The 20,447-nt window shown below is 31.6% G+C and overlaps 1 long non-coding RNA gene across 1 annotated transcript; it reads right to left on the bottom strand.

Moving 5' to 3' along the window:
* Nucleotides 1–2,139: 2,139 nt before the first annotated feature.
* LOC132744514 (uncharacterized) lies at nucleotides 2,140–11,896 on the bottom strand. Its single transcript, XR_009627711.1, has 6 exons — nucleotides 11,388–11,896; nucleotides 10,994–11,064; nucleotides 10,271–10,312; nucleotides 6,675–6,862; nucleotides 6,133–6,293; nucleotides 2,140–2,772 (listed from the first exon to the last, which is right to left on the bottom strand). It is a non-coding gene; the product is annotated as an uncharacterized LOC132744514 (long non-coding RNA).
* Between the last annotated feature and the right edge of the window lie 8,551 nt (nucleotides 11,897–20,447).

Raw genomic sequence — 20,447 nt, 5'->3', positions numbered from 1 at the left:
TAACAGGAACGTTAAGAGTGTGTTACACGTCCATCTCGCACAATTTGTGATTTTAAATTACATCAACATTGGAACATTTGTCAAAATATGATAAACAAGATCAACAAGGAAAGGCGGCGTTCAATGAACGCAGCCCCACATGATCCAGCAACAGAGCCAGTGGCAAGGAGCCTAGGAGGACCCCAAATAAAAACAGGACAGGGCACATGGAAGAGCATGGGCAGGTTAATCACTAAAAACATACATAAGAAATAATTAGTAACTGATAAGGAACAACAAGTTCAACACTTTTTATTGACGTTAACATTTGGAAAAAAGTGAACAAAAGTCAACATCGCACAAAATAGTGGTATGTTCCAAATGATTATATTCATTGCTGCAACGATGTATGAATAATTTTATGTCATGTCAAAAGCATGTATTTTGCTAAGTTTAAAAGACATATTTGATTTTGAGTTGTCGAGTTGTGATTTTCGTATCAGAGTTTCTTTTCTTATTCGTTGCAAGAACTTAAGTATTAAAAAATATAACAGTTTTGCCTGCCAAGTTTGGTCAATTTCATATCATTTTACTTTATCTAATCCTAAACTAAGTGATTAAGTATTATATACTTTAATGCAGAGTGAAATAATCCCACTTCTTTTCGAACAGAGTTAAAGAAAGCATCTTTTACTGTCAAATTAATCATTGCAAATTTGCTGAAGAACCGATTCTCTGGGATACTCCAAAATATGTTCGAAAAGGCCAATGTCGAAAATTTCATTCAATAATACATTGTAATAAACTTATAATAGAGTGATTTGTTCTTTTAGTTTTTAATACTGATATAAGATTAGTTTGTATTTATATGTAACAAAGAAAATACATTTGCTACTACGAAATGCAATAGCAGCCTTGCCGTGGGGGATCTGAATTTATATATCTTAATTAAATTGCCATGATACTTAAAAGAAAAAGATGTCAACACCATATACTACCGAGTAAAATTATCGAAGCTCACAAGATATTCTATACAAAAAAGTGAACATCACAATAATAACCGTTTGATGAATCCGACATAAAATTAATAAAACATCTTTGGCAGACAAGAAAAAAAAAACATTATACTTTAGAAAAAGGATCATATACGCACAAATGTATTGATTGCTGATTGCAAAACTGAATATTAACCATCTGGCAATCAAATGTAACAATTTATAAAAACAAAAAAAGGAGCATCATTTTAAAGTAGTTGAAAAGACTGCAAGGGTTATTTTCACATAACATTTACACATAGGCAAGATTTTAAAACCAATGCAAAACGAGCGTCTAATAAAAGGGACATGAGAAACATACTTGAGTACATATTCAAGTTCATTAACAATTAAATATGATCCATCGGTTATACATCAGTTTTAAAATTAAGATAAAAACAAACATCAAAAGAAATATAGCTTCTTCAGTGTTGAGAGGCAGAATTCCATATGTTTTAGTTTTTCTCTATATATTATCCAGACAACTTGACAAAAGAGGTCTTATCTCTTCATTGTCACGATGCTGAATGCACATGATTCTTAACATGTCTTGTTCTGCTTGACAATAAAGAACCCTTGGCATTAGGTTTTCCAATAACTCCATTGTATTATCTGCTTTCAAGCAGGGATAATCATATATAAAGCGCCACCTTGCTCATTGAAGGCTAGTTTGGGGTGTGAAGATATATATTTTTATGCATGCTCAATTATTTTGAATTGATACAGATGAATTCAGTAAAGTTTGAGAGTGTTTTCGTTAATAGTAAGAAACAATGCTACGCAAAGTCGTTTTCAGGATTGCTGAAGTAAATCTACACGCGCAAAAGTTTGTATCATCCACATTTTTTAAGTAGGTGGCACAATAATTGTAATCCGGAACACGGCAAATGAGTTGTTTGTTTTTGTTTGTTTTGTTTATTGGTTTATTTTTTCCAAGCTAAAACCCCGCTACAAACAAACATTTTTGTGTACTGTCGTTCACAATAGTTTAGTCAACCTGATGCGCTTTTGTTGGAGATTATGGTCTACTTTAGCAAAATTTAGATGTTATGTAGCCATATAAAACTCTAGACAGGGCATTATGAACGGTCGGACATTATGATAATATTATGTTCTATACAGAAGATGAAAAGCATGTATTTCTCTATTGTAACCTTTTAAAATGATATACGTCAAAGTTTATTTATGCCTCCTCTAGATTCAATGCATATATACTGACATTGAGAAGTTATAGATGAAAAGATTTTAAGTCTCATACCATAAAATACTTAGTAGTAATATTACATTTTATAAACTTCAAGAGAAGTAGGTCCGTAGTGGTAACTAACCATGTATAAAGTTGTGTTTTTAATTGTTTTTAGTATACATATATTTTCATTATGTGTTTTTGATTAATTTATATGACATAACTTGTTTAAAAATGATAATATGAAATATGAGAAGCTAAGGGAGACAATTATACAGCACAGTAACTTGTTCCTATATGGTTTGTGGAGTTGTCCCTCTTAGAAATAAACAGTCTCCTATAATTCTGTTTACAATGGCTATTATGTATTTAATGTCTCCATATAGCTCATCTACATATTCCAGTCTAGTGCACTTGTGGCTATAAATTTAAAACTGAAAGGGATAAAATGAAAGTAACAACTTCATACATTTCTTTAATTTCATTAGATGTTACAAAGTTATATGTATTTCTTTGTCGAAAAATACACTGACGTCGCATGAGTTCAGAAATTTACTCATCTTCTAGGAATACCTGAAATTCATTAATATCAAAATACTGCATTTAGCAATTTAGAATTTTAACTTAAACTATAATTTACAAAAATCTATTGATCTAACAAAAAACGAATTTAATTTCACTTCTGCTGATATAGCTGAAACGTTCTCTTCAACATTACATGCGATTGCTTGCAAAGTTATTCCATTGACAAAACATTATAAAAGTAACAAAATTAAAAACCATGGTTTAACGATGAATGTAAAAAGCCGTTCATATACGTACAGCTTCACTTAAAAATTTTGAACATCGTCCTAGAATAGAAAACCTTGAAAATTACAGAATATTTAGAGCCAAAGCTAGAAAACCAATTCGTCAATCTAATCGCCAATCATGGCAATCATATGTTTTAAATATTAATTCAAATACTTCTTTTAAGAAAGTCTGGGATGCAGTACGAAAATAAAGTGGTAAGTATAAAAGTAGTCCAACTGTTCACTTAAAACCTGGTGATGGCAAATAATCCAAAACAAAAACTGATATTGCAGAAACTTTGGCTAAAACTTTTGACTCTTCATCAAAAAACCATTCAAATAAATTTCAACAACACTAATGTAAAGCTGAGAAAGAGCATATTAACTTTACTTCAACAAACGATGAAGACTATAATTCCCTTTTCTCTATTGATGACTTAATTTATTCGATCAAAACTGCAAAAGACAGTGCTACAGGGCCGGACAAAATTTACTACTAGTTTTTTAAACCTTTACCACCCCAATCTATTGACTTGCTTCTTGAAATTTGTAACAAAATTTGGGTATCTGGTAAAGTTTCCAACACTTGGAAAAATGCGTTGGTTATTCCTATCCTTAAACCTGGAACAGATACGACAGACTCCACAAATTATCGTCCAATTTCACAAACAAGTTGCATCTGCAAAACATTCGAGAGAATGATAAATAATTGCTTAGTTTGGTATCTAGAATCTAATGAAATTATCACTAATTTTCAGTCAGGTTTTCGTAAACAACGATCATCTTGTACGACTTAAAACTTTAATTAGAGAAGCCTTTGTAAATAAACAACACCTGGTATCAATTTTCTTTGATCTTGAGAAGGCTTACGATACGACTTGGAAATATGGTATCCTAAAAGATCAAAATCATGCTGGACTTAAAGGCAGACTTCTTCTTTTCATTTCTGGATTTCTAAACGATAAACACTTTAAAGTAAGACTTGGTTCAACTTTTTCTGAGGACCACCAACAAGAACAAGGTGTTCCTCAAGGAAGTATACTTTCTGTTACACTTTTTGGCCTTAAAATAAACAATATTGCTAGCGCTCGTACACGAGGCATAGATTGTTCTCTATATGTAGATGATTTTCTTATCTGCTATCGGTCAAAAAGTATGAGAACAATTGAAAGGCAACTTCAACAAAATTTAGATAAAATTCAAAAGTGGGCAACAGCAAATGATTTTAAATTTTCAAAGTCAAGAACTCAATTTTCATTTTTTTTCGATTACGGAAACATCATAATGACCCTGAACTTTAAATATCTGGTTCTAAAATTCCAGTAGTTGATGAAGCTAAGTTTTTAGGAATTATATTTGATAAAACAAACTTTCTTTTATACCACATATTAAACATTTGAAAACAAAATGTCTAAAAGCTTTAAATTTACACAAGGTTTTATCAAGTACAAATTGGGGATCAAATTCTTCCACATTACTGAAATTATACAGAAGTCTTATCCGATCAAAATTAGATAATGGTTCTGTAGTGTATGGGTCTGCAAGAAAATCATATTTTCAAATGCTAGATACCATACATCACCAGGGTTTACGATTAGCTTTATGTGCTTTTCGCACCTCAACTGTAGAAAGTCTATATGCGGAAGCTGGAGAACCGTTACTTCATCTACGTCGAAAAAAAACAATCACTTCAATATGCAACTAGAATTTCATCTAATAGCAAAAATCCAGCTAAAAATATTATTTTCAATCCAAGTTATACTGCAAAATTTGTTAACAAAGCAAAGGAAATTAAATCATTAGGCCTTCGTTTAAAAGATGATTTAGATAAACTTATAATTAATCCAGACAGTATCCTTCAAAATGACGAGGAGGAAGTCCTACCTTGGACTTATAATTCCCCGAAAATGAATACTGACCTTTCAAATTTAAAAAAGTTATCAAATTCACCTGATTATTAAAAGACGTTTCCAGAAATTAGGGAAGAACATGAAGATTTTATACATATTTATACGGACGGTTCTTAAGAAGGTTGCAAAGTAGGTGCAGCTGCGTTTTGAAATAATTTTGAATTTAGTATGAGGTTACCAGATAATGCTTCAATTTTTACCGCAGAAGCAAAAGCTATATATGAAGCATTGTCATACATAGTACAGCATACTCATGAAAAATGTGTGATATTTTCTGACTCGCTTTCTGTTTAAATATCCATTAATAATAAAAAATCTGACCATATCATGATTCAGAAACTTCTTTTACGATTTCATGATGTACTTAAAACAAACTCTGTTAAATTATATTGGATTCCAAGTCATGTAGGTATACGAGGAAATGAGAAAGTAGACGCTTTCGCTAAACAATCATTTAATTTTCACCAAACTGACTTATTGCAACTTCTTGTGATTTCAGACCGGCTATGAATAAACTCATATCATCTGAATGGAAAGCAAATTGGAACAATGCCGTTTTTAATAAACTTAACGATATTGACCCATCTTTGTTTTGTTACCGTCTCCATCTCTGTCAAACCGCTATGATAAAATAGTTCTTATTCGATGCCGGATTCGACACAATTAAATTACCAACTTTTATCTCCTCACGAATGACAATGCCCCTTTCTATTTAGCTTGTAATGAAAATTTTACTAAAAGACATTTTCTTTTTAAATGTCATGATTTTTCACAGGCCCGTTATAGACTTTATCGTGTAAATTTACTCAAAAAACGCTTTAATACAATTCCATCAGAAAACATCATTGATTATTTGCAAGAGATAAACTTGTATTCTAGGATCTAATGGACTCATTTTTATTGTCATTTACAAAACATAACATAACATTTTAAGCCTATTATAGCATTTGGCACGGTATGGCCAGTTATGTGTTGACGTGCCGAAAAAAACCCATACAAACAAATACAAAAATCATTTTCAATTCACATCATTGCATTACCCTTTGCTTATGTCTATATATCTTATATTTTCTGTTGAATATTTAAATTACGGACGATGGCAAAATATATTTTAAAACATAAAAATTTACTTTTTAGTAAGAAAATCAATTAAAATTAATTTAATAAATATATTGCATCTCATTGTCTGTTGAATTGTTGTTAATTTTTAATGTAGTTGTTGAAATACATACGTCTGGGAGTTCCAAAAAAGGAAGTTATATGTTCTCCTGTTATTTGTCCAGGCAGATTCAAACTCACTGATTCTATTAGCACACGAGGTAGTTCCGGTAAGCTCTAGCCTACGCTTTTGCACGCAACAATAAAGTTCACAATCATCGCAATCGCTGGCCCGCTGTAGTTAACGTTAATGAAGAGTAAGGGTTGAAATGCATTAGATATTAGTCGGAAAGTCTTCGTTTGATAAAGATACACGTTTACTTGCCACAATTGATTTTTAATTTTGAATTTAATTATTAAATGTCAACGTGAATGGATCGATAAAAACTAAAAATAGTGTATCAGTATTTAGTTCCGGGGCATTTTATTTTGTAAATGTGCAATGGGTCTAAAATAGCAAAGGCATGATATCATGTTAAAACTGTTTCAAGATTCGATCATATAACAAAGAAAACAACATAACCTTTCTGTTTATCGATTTTTACGAAAATATTTGTTATGATATCATAGCAAGCTTTATACCCTTTTGATATGTCTATAATTCAAACAAACTCACAGGAGGGTAATTTAAGTCTCCCCAGTCGTAGCATCTTGATTCTATTTGAATATAGGTATGTCTAAAGCCATACGGAATGTCTCTTTTTCTTCTGTTTGGGCAGTCTTTGGTGTTGCTCGAGGAAAGAGAGGATTGCGACGAACTCAGTGGACAAGAAAACAGGTAATAGCTTTTCGCTTCAGCTAAACCTGAATTAAAAAAAATTGGTTAAATAATTCTCTTTTATGTTCTATCGCCTGTGTACATGCATCCGAACACTTCAAATTAATTTCACTATCTGAAAGTTCAAGAATAATCTTATTTAATTCTAAACTATTTGTTTCCGTATAAACACTACCAGGTTCATAGAGATAAATGCAAATCCAATATGCGTACATATAAATTGAGATGCTCAAAATGCTAAAATGCTTGTGAAGTCAAAGGCCAGTATGGAGGTCGATTGCATTTTGCGAAGAAATATTTATAGAAGCACAAGCACGCGAGCAGAACAAAAATAGCTATATATATTTCGTTAGCTAAGAGAATAGCAACTATAAGTCATCACTTCATAATATATGAGTCATTCTTTTTGCTAAATTTCCCTGTATTATTATTTTGCTTTTGCTTGGACTACAACAAACTATTCAAAGTTATATAACTAACATTTTAGAAGTTGTTTCGTTCTCCTTGAGTCAAAGTACAGTGCATAAGATTTGTTTCTTTCCTACTTATAGTATCTTTATTTATTCCCCTTGCTGTTGTTTTATATTCATCATAATGCTTTCATAATATGTAAGTATCAACGGTATCAACGGCAAATGTTAAAAATACATTTATACTTCTTTGGCGTGACACAATGCAATGATACTGTAAGTCTTCACTATGGTCTATAAAATTTGCATTTCTTATAGGGATCTATCTTGGGCACTAACACAGATAAATATGCAAGAGATAATTAATAAATGTACTCAGAAATAAATTGAAAATCGTTTTTTATGCTCTGCTTAATCCAATTTTTTTTAAACTTTTTTCATTTTTACATTTGAAATTATTATTTTGGAAAAACGGAGTAAGCGAATAATCTGAATAGAAGTAATTGGTCTATACCTACATCAAATGAAATGTAATTCTCAAACACAAGTGAATTTAAAACTCAGTGGAGACCTTAATATCCAAGGATTATTTATTAATGGAATTAAAACTTAATTTGTCGAGTTACGTAATGTATCACCTGCCATGATTATGTTTTTTAAAAGTTCAAGTGTTGTTAATGCTCAGTATTTTACTGGGTAAACATTGCTCTCGGTGAGCGTTCGTTACATAACCGTGTTTATCCAGTAACGCAGGAAAGTGACAATAACGCACGATTCGTGCAAAAAGTAACACTTGTGCAATAAATGGCTGTTACCTGGCAGTATTTCAAACGCGGTAAGTAAAGTGGTCAATATATTTTTTTATTTAACCAAACTGAAAAAAGGAATAGCTGCATACGGAAGACAATATACTTTGTCAATCATCAAGGTTATTGCCAAGAAATTGCTTACTTTTCAAGACCATTCGTGACAATGATCGCTTGACCACAGTTCTGAGTGTGATTTTGTCGATTCGTATTGGTGCAACAATGCATAAAATACAGTAGAATCCCTCCTTAAGACCACCCCGGAATTAAGACCACCCCGCTATTATTTATTTTTTAAAAGAACGGAATTTTCTGTTCTTTATATCAATGTTTACATGATCCAGAATTAAGACCACCCCGCTTATCCACTTTTAAAACCACCAGATTCGGTCCCAATTCATTGTTTTATTCTTTAATTGACCCCACTAATGAGACCGTTGATATTAAAGTCAGCACCTACCTAAATCTTAAATTTGTTGTCATTATCTGCTTGAATGCTCTTAGGCATGACACTTGATTTCACAAGGTGTGAACAAATGTTCTTATTGTATGAAATAAGGTGAGAAAGTAAATTTTAGAGTGGTTAAATGTTGCTTTCAGCACATTTATTATATGAAGAATTTATAGGTGAACTTTATATATCATATAATAATTAATATTGAAATCAGACCAAAGAGAATTTCAATGTTAAATTTCTTCAGAAATATATTTACCTCATCATAACATACTTTTATATTGTTAAGATACATATTGTTTGCTCATACAACATGTCTAAAATAGACCATGGTCATAAAGTATGTAAGAAATAAGAATATTCACAATTAAGACCACCCCGCAATTAATATCTAAGCTCTAGCTATTTGGGCTTTTAAAAAGAAGATGTTTTAAGTTTTTACTATATACAAATAAGGAAAATCAATGAGCCCCGGGGCGAGGCAAATTTTGACCCCAGGGCATTTATTTGAACCACTTTGATAGACACTGACTAGATGATGTTTCATGCGTATATTTTAGCTCTAGCTCTTTCGGTTTTCTAAAAGAAGATATTTTAAAAAATTTCTTTTGGTTGTCATGGCAACCAGAGTTCTGCTTGGAATTAAATTCTTTGAACACTTTTTAAAGTTGACTACCAAAGAAACATTCCTGTGAAGTTTGGATGAAATTGGCTTAGCCGTTTATGAGGAGATGTCGTTTGAAGTAAAAGTTTACGGACGGACGACCGATCAGCGAAAAGCGATCACAAAAGATCACCATGTCACTTTGTGACATGTGAGCTAAAAACGTACGGAATTGATCGCATGTGTAAATTATGCTCTAAGAAAGTGTTTAATCAGAACATTCTTTTTCAATATGATGTCCTTTATATTTAGAACGAAGCAAATCTTTCATAAAACATGTACATTTTACAACTGTAAATAAGTTTTATTGCATTACTAGTATAAAAGAAGAATTTTGATTCCATGTAAATATCTAGTTTTAGATCGAGATTTTTTTTTAAACAATGAAAGAATTGTAACTTTTTCGTCATCTTAAATATCCCCCATTTTTACATCTCCAATAACAACAACAATAATAACAACAACAACACTTATCTTTTTCAAAACGTCAGATTACAAGCATAGTTAAAACAGTGATAGTGAATATCGTTGATTCTTTTTACAGTGTAGCAAATTAAAGCAGTGTCAGAGGTTTGTCTAAAATAATCTATTCAACTCATTCAATTAATTCAGTATTTAATACCTTTCATACCTTTTTACCTATAGTTTGAAGAGATCTTTATACAAGCAGGCGTAGACAAAACTATAAAAAAAATTGCTTAAAATCTGAAAAGCTCGAAGTCATGGCTATTATTTCTTTTATAGAACACTTTATATATAATAGAAATACAAACAAAAACAACTGAATAGAAACAGACTCGCGTCAACCAATGAATTATCAAGATTAGGAGCCAAGTATAATACTCTATGTAACTTTCGATGTAATCAAGTCCAGATATATAATATGTTCAAAATATCATAAAAATCTGGAAACAAAGTGATCTCTCGGAAGGATTAATCACAACAAAATTACAAGGGAACTGCAGACTCGGTTTGATTGAGTCTGTACATGAGGGATAATGTAAAGTGCAACATCACTCACGCCCCCTAGCACCGGCTTGAGCGGTACTCAATTCTCAACACTTCTAAACACTATTTAAGTTCAGAAAAATTGAACTCACCTGCTTCTTTTGTCGGAAAAACAAGTAGAATCAACAAAATACCTACAATTTTAAACATAGATTATCAATATTTTGTTAAAAAAGGTATTTTAGTTTTATTAAAAATAACAACAACAGCGATTTAAATCAATAAAAACATCAGGGATATTGAGGCGCAATTTATTTCTTTGAGAATATGGGAGAGGGGTATTGAGGGTCATGTGACCCGTGTTTGGAGCATGTAGGAGCACGCGAATCGTACAAGATAAGTCAATAAACGTTGTTAAGTTAATATTTTAATAAACTGGTAACAAATCTTTATTAATTGCATACATGGTAAATATGGGTATATGTAAGAATTTTCAAGTGTAAATAAAAAAGTAAATTTGACAGTTATAGGAAGACGTTAGGAAGACAAATCTTAACCGGCTGTTGGTCGATTAGTTTAAACTTATTCTTATGGGCTGGTATCTGCATGTCTACTAACAACTTTACACACTTGAATAATATAGACTGGTATTTAAACTTTGATGAATTAAATTGATAAATAAAAAAAAAGTTTTTATATGGAAAGAAAGGTGCCAGCTATTTTCATGAAAAAATATATATCAGCAATCAAGAAACTAACTGAGGCAATTGCACTTAATATATCATTAAAACTGTGATCAACATGGTATATAAACGAAATAAATTAAATCATATATGTATAACATGTTCTATCATAATTAACAAAAGTTTACTCACCAAAAAACAACGTTTAAATGTTCCGCATTTTGACTCTTAAATATACAAATGTTGATCAAGAAAGTACTGTTCTGGAAAACAAAAAATGTGGGACCAAATATAACTTTTATACTGACAATAGAATGGATGAGTTGTTATCGAAATATAAAGATTGAAAATAAACAACTTTTGAGTTAAATTTAATATCGTAAAGATCCTTTATACGTGTGCTTATTCAAATTAAAAAATGATGTAAAGATGAAATTGAATATATGAAATTACAAATACAATATTATTGTATGATAAGTAAGATTCCTAAATTGCGACATCTATAGAAATAAATTCATGAAAAATTACACATTTACACATAAATAAGTGGACAAATCTTGAGTGAATCATTAAATTATGTACTTACAGGTTCGTAGTTCGTAGTTTTTATAGTTTTCTCGTATGTGATATAGTATTTAATAATGCTCACTATCTTATCCTATGTTATGTTGTCAACTATGTATATGCTTCATATGCCGAAATAAATCTATCTATCTAGTTTCTCGCTTTCTAATTATTATTTATAAATTCCGCTCATCCAGCTGTGCAGGTAAAAGTAAAAACAGTTAAACATTTCTATGGAACGTCATAGCCTCCGATATTTTGACATGATAACACTACTGTTTGAAATAATTAAACAATGTAAGGACAAGTCAACATAACAATTTGAAGTAGTGATTAGACTACTGTTACGCATTAATAAGGCAATGTTTAGACAAATCGACAAACACAACACTCATATTTGACATAACAAGACGCTTTCAAGTGAAGGTAAAAAGAAATTTAACAACATGAGGCAACTATGGCGTTCCATACATTTGCACGTTTGCAGTAGATTTTATATTTTACCAATAATACAAGCGAATCAAGAATAATTCTATAAATATCCGTCGGAATGATCAGTATTTTTCCATTTTTTAGAACAAATATGGGTAGTCTTTTTTCATTTTAAGGTAAATTTTATATTCTATCCTAAACACTCTTCATTATTCTTATTTCTAGTCGATAACCATTATAAAGGTGTTTTTTTTAAATATATATCAATTCACTTAAAATGATCATGTATTTGAGAATTTTCAAATATTGTCAGTAGCATGAACCTTTCTATCCTTAAAATGCAGTTTTTATTTTACGGAATAATGCACTATAATACAGTGTTTTTAATGTCTCGTAGGTTGCAAAGGGGTACGGCTCATTGAATGTTCACAAAATAAGTGTTTGATGGTAAAAAACATTTATCCAAGTCAGAAATGAATTTAAGTCCATTCCCATAACACTATATACTAATATATAGACAAGGGTAACAACTCCCATAAGAAGGTGTCTATGCCCAATCAGGGTTTTTGCCTCGCAGTTTTTTACACGATACAGCATAAATAAAAAGGAATTATGCAATTTGTAGTCGAATGATTTATCTATCGAACCAATGTAAAACTTTTCTTATATCTCTTATACTTAACGTGTACTGGCCGTCAAAGTAACAAAAAAACTGTTCATTTTCGCGAGGTCGACATCGATCGTGGCTACGCAGGAAACACAAAGTTACACGACTGTTGCAATCGTTGGAGATAATATCACAAGCATTTATCATGCTGGGCAATTAAAAATACATAAAAGTAATCAAAATATACCAATAACCTATAATGACAATGTGATATAAACTCACCTGCGGCTTCAAAATATTTCCCCGTTGAAATTTCTATAAAACACCGCCATCTTGACGAATGTAAACAAACGTCACCTGATTGGTCGTTTTTTTTCGGAAATTTACGTGTATATTTTCGGGAAATAAACCGACCAATCAGGTGACGGTTGTTTACATTCGTCAAGATGGCGGTGTTTTATAGAAATTTCAACGGGGAAATATTTTGAAGCCGCAGGTGAGTTGATATCACATTGTCATTATAGGTTATTGGTATATTTTGATTACTTTTATGTATTTTTAATTGCCCAGCATGATAAATGCTTGTGATATTATCTCCAACGATTGCAACAGTCGTGTAACTTTGTGTTTCCTGCGTAGCCACGATCGATGTCGACCTCGCGAAAATGAACAGTTTTTTGTTACTTTGACGGCCAGTACTCGTTAAGTATAAGAGATATAAGAAAAGTTTTACATTGGTTCGATAGATAAATCATTCGACTACAAATTGCATAATTTCTTTTTATTTATGCTGTATCGTGTAAAAAACTGCGAGGCAAAAACCCTGATTAGGCATAGACACCTTCTTATGGGAGTTGTTACCCTTGTCTATATATTAGTATATAGTGTTATGGGAATGGACTTAGAATTCATTTCTGACTTAGGGTAACTGTTTTCTACCATCAAATACATATTTTGTGAACATTCAATGAGCCGTACCCCTTTGGTAGGTTGGACTAAATTTTTCGCACTTTACCTAATGACACAAGACGAATATTCATAATTAATTTAAACTACCGTGCTATTAATATTTTTCGGACATTCATGGGTTATATTTAAAACCTCGGTTTTTATTCTCATGAAAATTTCCCACGAAGTGATCTCCCTTTACAGGATTAGATCTCTGCCAGCACATCATTTGCGTCAACAGTTTTGACGTTATGATATTTTTTTTAATTTTGATGTATTTCTAAAAAAAATACTGTTTTGTTAATGTTTCAAGACCGTAAGGTATTAGATATGAACTAAAATAAAAAACAATTTCGGTGATATAAACATTATGAAAATAATATCGCACCGTTTATTTCCAAAACAATGACCGCTTTCGAAAGAGAAATCATTCAAGTAATTTATAATTTCGAATCTACACTCAACAAAAAATAAATGTTTTCAATCATGTTGACAATGTTGAAACCAGAGCTAAAGTTATAATGTTCCTGTTTAATATCAGATATAACAATGGCGTATCCGCCATCTTGAGACAATTATGTGATAAGACCATCATCACGTGGTTTGTGTGAAGGCAGTAGTAACTGACCGCGAGGAGTTTAAAATTGAATTTCTTTAATTTTGATAGAAAAAAAGACCAATATAACTACTGACCGATTGACTTATTTTCGCGTAAAATACAAAAAAAAAAAAACGTTAGGAAGCGCGTGCCAACAGTTGATCAATCACAATACCATATAAAACTGGTAAAGAAAATATTAAAGTTAACAGACGATATATGTAAACAACTTTATTTTTACGTTTATAGTTTTAAACCAGTTTATTTTATATTGTTTCACCTTGATGATCAAATAAATGTGATAGCGAATCAAAAAAAATATGTATTCATAATTCATGCTTTTGAATGAATGCTGTTCTCTGTAGACACGGTTTTATATTTATCTAGGATTGTTTTTTATGTTTTATGAAATTTTAATTTATATGCATACTGAGATAATCAAACAAACTCTGGGATACACGCCGAGTAAACAAAAGAGCTACCTCTTTCGGAGGTATTCCGTAAATCGCTCTATCGCTACTTCCTAGCTAGTGCATGTCGCTAAAATTAGATGTCAACAAAGGTAAAGAGTTGTCATGTTTTACATATTTTGAAAACTTTTCACCAAATATCGAAATTATAAAAATGCTAGCGCCGTTTTCCAGTTGGCGAATAAGCAATGAAATGGACCGTTTCATCAAGAAACAGATTTTTTTTCTTCCTATTTTGATCTGAACAGCGATACAGATTAAAAACGAATACGTTCAAGTAGATATAAAGTCTAAAAGTCAAATAAAATTAAAATCAGAACAGAATTATTTTTAAAGAAAATATAGGATACTTATTCTGCTACACAGCTCTGTCGTGAAGGAGGTAGTCATGTCGCCAAGGAGATATCTCTATGGTTTCAAAGGGGACCAACAATGAAATTGGCAAAGAATTTCGGTGAAAAATATCTTTAGGAGAGTAACGGGTATCATAATGAAGACAAAAATCATCTATTTCACAATATTTGTTTTATATTAGCAGTTATTCCTGCTACATCATTCACGAAGTCATCTTACTTTTATCCCAATTTCAGGATGAGTGGTAAGCTATACAAATGTGAACACTATGTATAAACTGAGACTTTCGGGCGTGGACGGTAACTTGCACTTTCCAATACCGGCCATGAACAGGCTCAATCAAACCGAGCCTGCAACATTTTCAATTTTGTCGTGTAAGGCTTTCTTTAGGAATTCTGTATTTCTCTAATTTCACACACACACAATTACCTAACAAGAACATAGTATGTATACATTGCTCTAAACAATTTGCTATGCCTTAGAGTTTTAAGCGTTACATAGTAACCGTTCACATGGGAGAATAGAAATATGAATGCGGCTATTGTGAAGAAATATTTATTGAGCTTTTAGTGTACTTGTTTTAAAAGATCCTGTATGTTGTAATTAAGGTGCAGCAACTGTTAATATACATATTATTAAACGTTAAAGTTGATGCATTCAGTTTTTATTGTAAATCTGGCAGCTGTAAATGGTTGCCCTGTACTTCACTTCAGTGTTGTTGTTTTTCTCTGGTCCTTCGGAATCATTGATACCAGCACTATTAAGTGGTGAGAGTTGAGTACCGCTCAAGCCGGTGCTTAAGGACGTAAGGGATGTTGCACTAATTCATTACCACTCATGTATAGACGCAATCAAACCGAGTCTGCAATTTTCATGTTATTTTGTTGGGATTAATGATTCCGAGGGATCACTTTGTTTCCACATTTTTTAGATTTTATCCAAAAAAATATCTTATTACCTCCCTTTATTTACACTAAATTTAAAAATTGGTAATATCTTTAGAAACAATTCTTTTTTAAATATTGATAAATCTTCATTTGAGCATCAGATTTATGATTTATAACTATTAACAAATTGCGTTACAGGATCTTTAAATGGTTCTGAGAAGATTTTGTTTTCTAGGGAATTTACATTTTAACTAACGCAAATAACGAAGGCATTGTGAAAAAGTAACGCACTGTGGCCGAAACGAGCACCACGAAAAGGAAATGAAAAATATCTTTATTGTACATCAAATTAGCTAATACGGTTGCTGAAATATTAAACTAAACACCTAATCAAAATATTTCCATGACAATGTTTATTTTTTTAAGATCATTCGTGAGAATTTCTATCTGACTTTTAAGTTTTGTCGTATCTTAAAATACAATATCGTATAAATAACATTATGGATTTTGATATTCGGTGTACCCGACACATTAGAAAACCTACTCGTGTCTTGATGCAGTCATCTGAAACGGACAAATATTTACTATGTTTATGTTTTGTTAATTCTGTACAAAAAGTTAAAATCTTAACGTGTATTTTGAGTCAAGTTCTTGATGTAACGTGGCAAATGTTTTCATATGTGAATAAACTAAAAGGATATTGAATGAGCCCAGGTTCAATACTTCATTTATCATTGAATCTACACGAATTGATAATAAAATTGCTATTTATCACATATACATAGTGAAATTTGTGTACAGTGAACACGCTGTAAATATATATTTTTTTATTTTGTACATTACGTCATGAAAAACATGCAAAGTAATTTCATTAGTTTTATATTAATTCTTTTAATTTTTTTGTGCCGTGATAAATGAAGTAAATAAAATATACGCAAACAATCAAATACTTTGTACGTAACCATAGGGCTATCTCCATGGCGACATGACTATCTCCTACACGACAGAGCTGTTTCCCAGAACATAATTTATATTTTCTTTATTAATTAATGTTTTGATCTGATTTCAATCTTATTTCATTTGTTGACCTACTTGAAACGTCATTTTTTTTCCGAATCGCTGTTTAGATGAAAATTGGAAACTGGGAAACACCGCCACAACTACATTTCAAAAACAACTATAACAACTTTACGTTTTCCGGAAATCATTAGCATAGCATTCTCAGAATTGGTAGAGTTAAAATAATATATAAAAAATGAAAACACTGGACACCTGGTTTTAGCGACATGCACTAACTCCGAAAGAGATAGCTCTATCGCTTACCAGCTTGGGATAGATTGATCGTAAATCGACATTTTTAAGGGAATAAAGTATCAGATGATATATCATTTTTTTAAGTATTACTGAAACAGATTTATGCTTTTCTTTTTCTGTCTTTTATTTCTTTATGAATGATTGACTGATCAATGTTATGATGTTCTTCCTTTGATTGGAGTTGAATTAGTTGGATCAAGGTCGCCTTTGTTAAGAATAGATTTTACACTATTGCGCATACAGCCTTTATTTATTGAAAAATGTCTTTCATACTTGGGAGGAAGTTACTTTGCATGGTAGTCTTCCCCTTGATTGAGTAAGGGGTCAGTAGGGCAAGGTCTAGCATGCCAATAATAGATTTCTACACACTTGCTTATACAGCCATTATTTTCAGCCTGGTGTTTTCATATTTGTAAGGATGATAACTCGCATTGTCTTCTTCCTGTAGATTAAGTTAGGGGTCAGTTGGATCACGGTCACCAGTGCGCAAAATAGATTTTTACACTTTAAGCCCAAACTGTCTTTATTTATGGACATATGTCTTTCATACTTTATAGAAAGATTTCTAGCATGGTCTTCTTCCTTTGGATTGAGTAAGGGATCAGCGGATCAAGATCAGGGGTGCAAAAAATAGATTTCTACAGATTTGCTTATACAACCATTATTTATACACTGATTTCTTTTCATCTTTGGATGGAACATGCTTTGGATAATTCACAAGGTCATGGTCATTAATACTAACAATATAATTTCTAAACCTTTGCTATACAACTTTTTTCATCAATGTCTTATAATTACCAGGAACATACTTTAGGTATTAAGTTTTGATGGAGTCTTGGTCACTGGGTTCAAGGTCAAAAAGGTCAAATATATATAATTATTCATATTTATTTTAACTTATTATTTTTATTTTTTTAACTTGTGCATAATTCATTGTAATGATATGCCAAATATTTTTCACAATTACAAAACGCCATGACTTTGTCAAATTAAACAACTGTGTTTAAAATTTTTGGACATTTTTTTGTCCATGAATGAGTGAATTGGTAAGCCTTTTTTCAAAAACTGTTACTGACAAAAATTTGAGGCGGGGGATTTATGTTTAACAAATACATCCTTGTTTTTTATTTTTTGTTTAGCTGGCCTTATTGATAATATTTTTTAATGAAATGTCCATATTACTCAATTTTAAGCCTAGTTTACAATTCTTTTGTTAAGTCATTCACAATAAAGTAAAAATACCTGAATATTCAAAAGTGAATATGTTTATAGCTTGACATCAGCTTGCTTAAAGCTGCACGCCTCTAGATGAGCAAAAATATTTCGATAAAATCAAATCCTTAGAAAAATGTTTATATAGAAAATTAGCATGAATCTGGGGGTGTGCTGCTTTAAGATTTCATGATTTGCTGCAATACAACAGAGTACCACGACTAGAGTGTTGAAGCTAAAGTCTTGAAAGGTTGCTGATTTCTTTATTAATCGTTTTATAAAATTATTCCATCTCAATGCAATGGAGAGAATTGAAACATTTTGATTTGATGCTGACACAAACAGGTTTGTTCCGTTTTTATTTATTTCCCATTCTTTCCGTTGCATATTTTTATGTTCCGTTGTAAGATTTAATGTATAAGAAAGCTGATCAATTTACATTTTATCAGTTTTCTTTCTAAATCTTATCTCAGCTCATAATTTTATTAGAAATATTTCAATTCGAAAATTTAAATATGTTCTTTCTAATTCTGATATGACACTAAAGCAAAAGATTGTTCTACTGTTGACTGGAATTGATACATTTCGTAGGAGGTTTCAAATTGCATTTTAATTTGTTTGGGTCTTCAAACCAAACAAATAATGGTAGTGAAATTTCAGACCCTGATATGCTTATTTGCAAAATCCGCAAGTAGTCCGCCACGAACTCTTCGAAGCGGTTACTTCTCTTTATAAGTAAAATAACGCCGAAAAATTAAGGGGAGATCACTGCGTAAAGATTGTCAAATGAGAAGCGCATTAATTTTCAAACCTCAGGGAAGAACAAATATCCCCCTGATTGGTCGAAAATTTCTAATATTGTGAAATGCTTTAACATTTCCGCAAATTACCGGTAATATATTCAAATAATTTTGTCATGGGGATGAATATCATTTTAATCAATAAAAATTGCTCGGCTATTTCCGTAAAATTCCGGATAATTGTGATCGCCAAAATGAACATTTGTTATTTAGACTTTCTACTTTTTGCTAAATTATTTCACATGCTTATATCAAGCCCCATGATAATTTACATCAGTGTTAAACAACTGGTTTACCGTGAAAAAAATATCTCGAAATTAAAAAAGATTACTAACTCTAATTTAGAATAAAGTGGTTTGCTTCATGTTGTTTTTTGTATGTTCCCCGTGGTCCAGGGGTTTTACTTCACAACAGCAGGTGTCGAGTGCTGTGTTGCAGCTGTAAAAAGTTGCCCCGTACTACACTTCAGTGTTGTTATATTTTTCTGGTCCTTCGGGATCATTGATGCCAACACCATTAAGTGATGATAATTGAGTACCGCTCAAGCCGGTGCTAGGGGGCGTGAAGGATGTTGCACGTATTCATTATCCCTCATGTACAGATTCAATCAAACCGAGTCTGCAATTCTTATGTAATTTTGTGGTGATTATGCTTCCGAGGGATTTCTTTGTTTCCAGATTTTTACACACTTGTTTAGGAAGCGAGAGGTGTGGGGTTCATAGCCCAGTTAAAGCAAGTCATGTTTTTTGTTGTTTTTCTAAATTGTTTCAGCCAATTAAACATTGAATATCAGTGTTGTAATTAACCTTATAGCCAATTTACTACAGTTATAACACTGGAGACATCATTGCTGGCCCTTTACAAAATACAAATTGGTTTATGATCTCACAACCTTCACCTTTCTAACATTCTGAAACCCAAACAAATTCAGTGCATTCTGTGCTTTGATTTTATAAACGTGATTACTTTGCTTCCAATTGTTTAAAGCTGTGTATAAAATATACATCATATTGACAATCATTTTCGACTATTTACCTTTCAAAAAAGCTGATCAGTTCACATTTTATGAAAAAGGTGGCAATGCTACTAGCCAATTCAGTTGTTTTCAGAAATGAATGAATTAATCCTTGTATGTCGGTATAAAGGCAGAACAACAGACATTCCATGCTTTTCCTTCAAAAGCGAGAAAGGACTTTCGACAACAGATGTGTTACATGAGAACAATTCAAGTTTTAGGAATCTGTACACAGTACAAATATTTTCTAAAAGAAAATCTAAAGATTGAAAAGTTATTGATGAACAAATGGCTATGGATATGAACGTATATGAATTTAATAGAAAGCAAAAGGAGAGAAGCAAGCTTTTGATGAGAAAAACAAGTACATTTTACACGCGTGTACCGAGGAACAGACAGTACAAAATTTCACATGACTTTTATGATGTAAGGAATGGTTGGTACT

This window comes from Ruditapes philippinarum, unplaced genomic scaffold, assembly GCF_026571515.1.
Source record: "Ruditapes philippinarum isolate M1 unplaced genomic scaffold, ASM2657151v2 ctg9012_1_1_1_1, whole genome shotgun sequence".
Lineage (NCBI taxonomy): Eukaryota > Metazoa > Mollusca > Bivalvia > Venerida > Veneridae > Ruditapes > Ruditapes philippinarum.
This window is presented reverse-complemented; position numbering and strand designations above follow the sequence as displayed.